Here is a 6,280-nt window from a genome sequence, read left to right as displayed (position 1 = left end):
TTCTCGTTTGGGGATTGGGGTTTGGGGCTGAACATTTGGCTCTGCTTTTCTAGCTGTGCACGAAGCGGTGCGAAGGGGCGGGGCTGGGGGTGCCGGGAGCGGGCGGCCTCGGGGCCGGCCCAGGGCTGCGCCTGGGTCATCTGTCCTGAGTTTGTGCTGTTGTTTCATTTTCACGGAGGATGAATTCCGGGAGCCTTACCTACGGTTTCTAGCAGCGCAGTCGGTCGCGTTAAGCTGCGCGGGGATGCTCACGGTGCGTGAAACGCTGCCAGTGCCGTGCACCGTGCGAGCTCTGGGGACATGCCGCAGGCACGGCGGGGGAGGCGAGGAACAGAGCCTTCGCTTTTGATGTATTTATTTCTACCCGCAGCCCGCCCCTCGCTCGGGGGCTCACCAACACGGCGGGTTTGGATGGAGGACGCGGCGCCCGAGGTGCGGCGGGGCGGGAGCGGCACCGCCCGGGACGGCGGCCGCGCCTCTTGCTTTGTATAGCCGCGCGCCGCGACAAGCAGCAGTTCGGCACGGCCACTCGCGAGCCGTCTTCCAGCCGTAGCCGCAGGTGCTGGGGCCGCGCACGGCCGCCGTCCCTGGCGCGGCGACCAACGCGCTCGGCTCTGCGCGGCGGGGGCGTGGCGGGGCCGCCGCCGCCACTCCCGGCGCGAGGGCGGGGCCGTGCCGTGCCGCCCTGCCTGGGCGCGAGGCGGCGGCACCTGCGGCCGGGTCGGGCCGTGCCGAGCGGTTGGAACGGAGCGGCGAGCGGCGGCTGTGCGCGCCCCGGCCCTAAGAGGCGGTTAGAACGGAGTGGCGCTGCGGGCGGTGTGAGGCGGCGGTCGAGGTAGGGGCGGCTGCCTGAGAGGCGCGGGCGGAGGCCCTGGTTCGCGGTGCCGGTGCGGAGCGGGCCGGGCGGCGGCGGGTGGGAGACAAAGGGCCGGGCGGGCGGCCGTGCCCACCTGTGCGGGCCGTGGAACGGGCGGCTGAGCGCGGCTCGGGGCCGCTGCCCTCGGAGGCTGAGGTGGGCGTGGGGGAACTGCGTTGAAGCGCCTCGCCGAGCCTCCTGCCAGCCGTTCCTCCGCGTCGCCGCTGCTAATTATTGCGAGGCGGTGGGGGTTCCGTCCGCTTTTCCCGAGGAAGTTGCGCCCAACTTTGCCGGCTCCCCTCGCCGCGCGGCGTCGCGCAGCCACCCGCGGGCCGGGGCGCACCTGCAGCGCCGCTCCGGGAGCGGCCACACCGCCCGTATCGCGCGGCGGCGGCGGGATGCGACGGCGGCGGGGACGGAGCCGGCCGGCGCCTCTCGCCGGGTATCGATCGTTCCTCGGGCATCCCCGCCGGCAGCGCGGCCCGCCCTGCCTGCCGTCCTCTTTGTTAGGCACCGGCCTGCGTTAGTGCGAGGAAACAATGGCTCCCGCCGACAGCCGGCACCGAGCCGAGGGGCTGCCGGTACGGATAGCGCTCCCACCGCCGTGGGGTGAGGCCGCCCTTCTGCGGGCCCGGCTGTTAATTCCGGGTCTTTAAAATACGCTTCTGCGTTGGCCGAATGAGAGCGGAGAGTTGGCGTCTTCGGTAGGGTTGGTCCTGTCTGTAAGTACCGCTGCCCTGACGGCTGTGACACGGCAAATACCGCTGCTGAGCGCGGGAGCTGCCAGCTGAGCCCTCGGTCCCCCTGCCGTCGGTGGCTGCAAGAATCTCTGCTGCCGTGCGTGTGGGCCCCTCGCTGCATGCGGTGCTGCCGGAGATGCCCTTCTCAAAATCGAAGCGTCACAAAATGGCCCTTATTCATTGCTGGCTTCTTCCAGCTGTGGCGGTACCGTTGGCATTGCATGGTGGCTGCTGGCACAGTGCTCACCCGGCACTGCTGGGAGCCCACAGGGTGGGTGCTGGCTGAAGCCATGGGAGCTGTGTGCTGGGAGCTGTGGTCTGGCTGCTGCAGCCCCTTGGAAGTGAAGAGAAAGTATTTGTTGTAGAATTAAGCGTTTTGTCCACCAAACATTATAATTTGAGGTAAACTGAGCGAAAGATGGTTTGAGTTGAAGAAAGGACAGTATTACTTATTTTGAGAACGCTGAAGCAGAACTTTTTTTGTTCTGCTTCAAGCGCTTTCCAGGTGAGATTTTCATCAGAAGATTTCAGGCCGGTGTGTGTGGTACTGCTTCACCTGTGTGCAGAAGCTCAGAGTGGCATTACTCATTTTGGTGTTTTTTAACCTTACCTTAAGTGAGAGTTAAAAAAGTGAGACTTAACCGGTCAGTGTGCATGTGTCACATATGCTATTATCCGTGCAATTAACTTGGATTCTTTGGTACCCATTTGCTCCTCAGCACATTGTGAATATTCACAAATGGAATATTCAACTTTTAGGGATATCTCTGTATCCCGATGGCTAACTGAAAATGAAAATATGGAGTGAGCATGCTATTGGTTGGGGAAATAAAACATTTTGCAAGGAACTTGCTCACCAGCATAGACTTCTGCTGTCAGTCAGCCAAGAGCGAACTTCTTCTGGCTCTTAGCAAAACATGAGTTCTGCATTAACTCATCAGTCTTGCCTCTTACCCTATGTTCAGTACTGAAATTGGTGTCATTATGGTGAACTATGCTGTTTGACATCAGCTGGGGATGTTCTTTAGGTTTACTGCTGAGGCAAGGAGGGCTCTGACTCCTGTGGTGTGTTGGGTATGGGGTGACACCAGCACCGCTTTTGGGGAGGGAGAGAAAAGGGAGGAGGAGCAGAGAGGAGAGCACCTGCATTCCTGTTTCTCCACTGATTGCCCTCAGGTTGGCACTTACATCCAGTTACTGCTTGAAGTTGCTCCAATTAGGAACATCAGGTGTTTGAGATGCAGCTGTTCAAATTCATAAGTTCTCTTTTACTGTTTTACTTTGCAAAACCTGAAACTAGAAGACTGCTGTGTGACATCCACTAAAACTATTAATAGGTATGACTGGGTACCAACACGTGAGTGCTTTCTGGAACATGCATAAACAGCAAACAGAAGCCCTCCTTCTTAAATACCTCAGGACATTTGTATGGGAAATGTTGAGTCACGGCCTGAACTACTGATTGATCACCTGGGGAAGAGACCCGGTCAGCCCTGGCAGCACAGGTGAAGGCAATTCAGCTGTGTGAGCAGAAGGGGTGGAGCCTGGCTGCACCTCTCTTAGATCCCATTTAAGGGCGGACTGCCACTGGCAAAGGATTTCTGGTTGGAGATCCCTCCTTTTGGAGTTTTCTACTGTGAGCCTAGGACACAGGTGAGCATTTCATTTTTGATTGTCTCTTTCTACCATGACAATCTTTCTAACTATGAGTCTGTGAAATACTATGCTAAGTACGCCACTCTTCTAACTGTACATTTGTTAGTTGTACAACGTCCCACAGCTGGTGTTCCCTTGGACTTGCGGTGCTGTTTGTCCACCTAGGCAGGACTTCTTGGGCCAGCTGTGCTTTGCTTCTTGCTGAGCTGAGGGCAGCTGAGCTGCTCATTCTGCCACATGATTTGACTGATTTGCCATTGATTTTTGTGGAAGCTAAATCCAGGCATTGCTGAGGAACAGCCAGTGGTTCCACCCAGACAAAACCAGGAGTGCTGTGATGGAACTTTCCTGAAGCCTATAGCTCTCACACCTGGAGGTCAAGTGCTAACAATTTTCCTTGGGGCAGAGGGATGGGGCTGTCATAGGTGTTTCAGGACTAAGAGCTGTCATGGTATCTGGTTCTTGTGTGGCTCAGCTGTATTGCTGAGAACTGAGGCCCTGCAGTCCTGACACAAATTGTAGGATGTGAGCCAAGTCTTGTCCCTGAGGGTTTAAGGTTTGTCCCTTTCTGAGCAGTGCCTGTATCTGTGGTTACGTGAGAAGTGCTGTGCTCCCATCATGTCACGCAGTTAGCCGTGACGTGCAATGTCACCTATTTTGTATCATTTCCTACTAGTTCTTTGCCTGGGGTGAGTGAGAGTGCTGCTGCTTTTGGAAGATGCATCTTGTGCAAGTACAGAGGTAAGTTCCAGAGCATACAGTGCTTGAATGTTTTTCTAAATCAAGTAAGAAAGCAGAAGTGCATGAATTTAGTTCTTTCACAGGTCAGATTGCCACTTCCTATTTCTGACCATTCTGATCCCCTAAGCAAAGCTCTTATTAAAGCACAAGAGATATACATACTGATTTCTGTTTATATACCATGAGTCACTCAGGCTGGGGTTGTGCTGAGCTGTAAGGATGTAGGACAAGATGTGTGCTTAGCCTGGGGATCTCACTGTGCAAGGTGCACCAGTGGTCTTATTTTCAGGGTGAAGATCACCAAAGTGTGTGGGAGAGCAGCATCAGCCTCAGGTCTTGCAGACACGGGGATCTTCGCTCTCGTACTTTTCTTTCTGGCTCTCCTGGATTTGTTGTGTGCGTCAGCTCTGCTGTTCAAAGTTGGCTACTAGTGAACAGCTCTGGCTGCAGTGGGATGTGCAGCTCCAGTGTCACGGGGTGGGAGTTTTGATCATGCTGAACAAAGGCATTCTTCCAAAAATAGGTGAAGCCAAAGATCTTGAATACCAAAAATAGCAGTAGAGATTCTCCTTTTTTTTTCATGACTATTTTAGATGGATTGTTCTCTGCTGGAGGCAGCTGAAAAGTAAAAGAGCGTGATACAGCTGTAGGCAGTGGAGTAGTGAAAGAACATACACGCAGTCACTTCTGACAGGGGAAAGCCACGTGTGCCAGATATAACTGTAGAAATGCACAGTGATGCGATTTGACAGTGCAGACAGGAATGTGCAGTATCACCAATATCCTTCCCTAGCAAAACCTTCATTGTTTTCATAGCAATTGTGGTACCCACAGAGAGAAACATGGTGAAATCGGTGTTGACAAAAAGGAGGACAAACTAAATGTCAGTAAAAATGGAAATGAATAAATGCCACGAGTTATCCTAGTGATAGCTGCTACAAACATTTTATTGCAGCATACTCTGCTGTGTGTGAATAATCCACTCTTCCAAAGCTGGTGGCAATAAACTGTGCACCAGCTTTCCTCTACATGTTCTTGCAGGTTTTTCAGGTGCTAATACCAAGTTACAACTTAATGTTTCTCTGCTGCGATTCTCCATAGACTTTTTTATCATTAAGTTAAACTGCAGCTCTCCCATTCCCTGAGTTGGGTTTTTGCACAAAGCTAATTACTTGCACTCGAGCTATTTAAGGCACTGAGCTGAGCGTGGAGATGGAAGTCAGGAGGCAGCATGGCTCTAATCCAGGCTGTGCTGGTTGCTGAGCCACCTCAGAGAAGTTATTTAACCTCTGAGCCACTGCTTCCCTGTGGGTAATGGGAGGGATTATGATAATTGCTTTGGAAAGCTTTCTTGCACTTTCAGGTGTTTTCTTTTTTAAAGAAGGTGCGGAAGTTTTGTTCTTGAGCTGAAGAGGCTCAGACCATCCCAGGAGGCTTTTGGCACTTTGCAAGCTAATGGAAACAATGCTTAATGCATCGTTGGCCTGCTTGGGCAACAGAAATGCATACATCTTAAAGAGTTTTCATGGATTGTCTAACTGGGCACCTATGGAAGGGTGCTTAGATACAACTGAAGGATGCAGAAATGAGATGCTGTGAAAACAAGTTATTACTGAACTCTTTCTGAAATATAAGTAAAATGTCAGAAGACTTAAAACAGGTTGTACTTTGAACCAAATCCTGCCTTCACTACAGAGGACTAGTTTTACATCTATTGGATTTGACTCTACCTTGAATATAAAGCCCCCACAGGCAACTGATTTGCTATGTTTCTGGTTAGGTTTTGGAGAGTATTTGGTTTTATGCACAGTAGAAAGAACTAATATTGTATGCTGAGGAATCAGGAAGGTTTTCATCAGAGCAAGGTGAGTGCAAAGTAAGCATGCCTCCGTACCAGATTTTGGAACACTCGCAGAGGGATAGCAGTACGTGAGTTTTTCACTCTGTCGCGTACTGAACACCTTTTCCTGAATAGCAGATTGTGGTCCTATTCATGCTTTATGTCGTCAGTCAATCAAAGCAAGAGGTGGGAAAAGCTGTGACCAAACTGGAGTGGAGGCCAAAGCACCGGTGAAAAAGCTGTTTGTGGAGCTAAGTGCTGTTTGGGAGGTACAGTGTGGGCTGCAGAGTGTGCCAGCAGGGCTTGGGGAAGGAACGTAACCTGGAATTTTGTGTTGGAAACATAGAGGTTGGTGTGCTACTGGAAAGTGTTCCAGTGCCAGGGTGATGGCTGCTATCTCTAGGAAATCTCAGTACTCCCCAGGTTTATGCAAGAGCTTGAAATGAT

At 52.5% G+C, this 6,280-nt stretch overlaps 1 protein-coding gene across 2 annotated transcripts in view; it reads left to right on the top strand.

Moving 5' to 3' along the window:
* The first annotated feature begins 749 nt into the window (after positions 1–749).
* The window catches only part of PAK5 (p21 (RAC1) activated kinase 5), an 88,872-nt gene continuing 83,341 nt past the window's right edge, over positions 750–6,280 (top strand). For both annotated transcript variants that reach the window (XM_042884350.1, XM_042884360.1), the window contains exon 1: positions 750–835. The gene's annotated coding sequence lies outside the window, so the exon portion shown is untranslated. The remainder of the gene's footprint in view (positions 836–6,280) is intronic.

This window comes from Lagopus leucura, unplaced genomic scaffold (genome assembly GCF_019238085.1).
Source record: "Lagopus leucura isolate 7727_CA_CO unplaced genomic scaffold, USGS_WTPT01 Super-Scaffold_73, whole genome shotgun sequence".
Classification (NCBI taxonomy): domain Eukaryota; kingdom Metazoa; phylum Chordata; class Aves; order Galliformes; family Phasianidae; genus Lagopus; species Lagopus leucura.
Note: the sequence above shows the minus strand (reverse complement) of the source record. Positions and strands in the feature narration are given on the sequence as shown.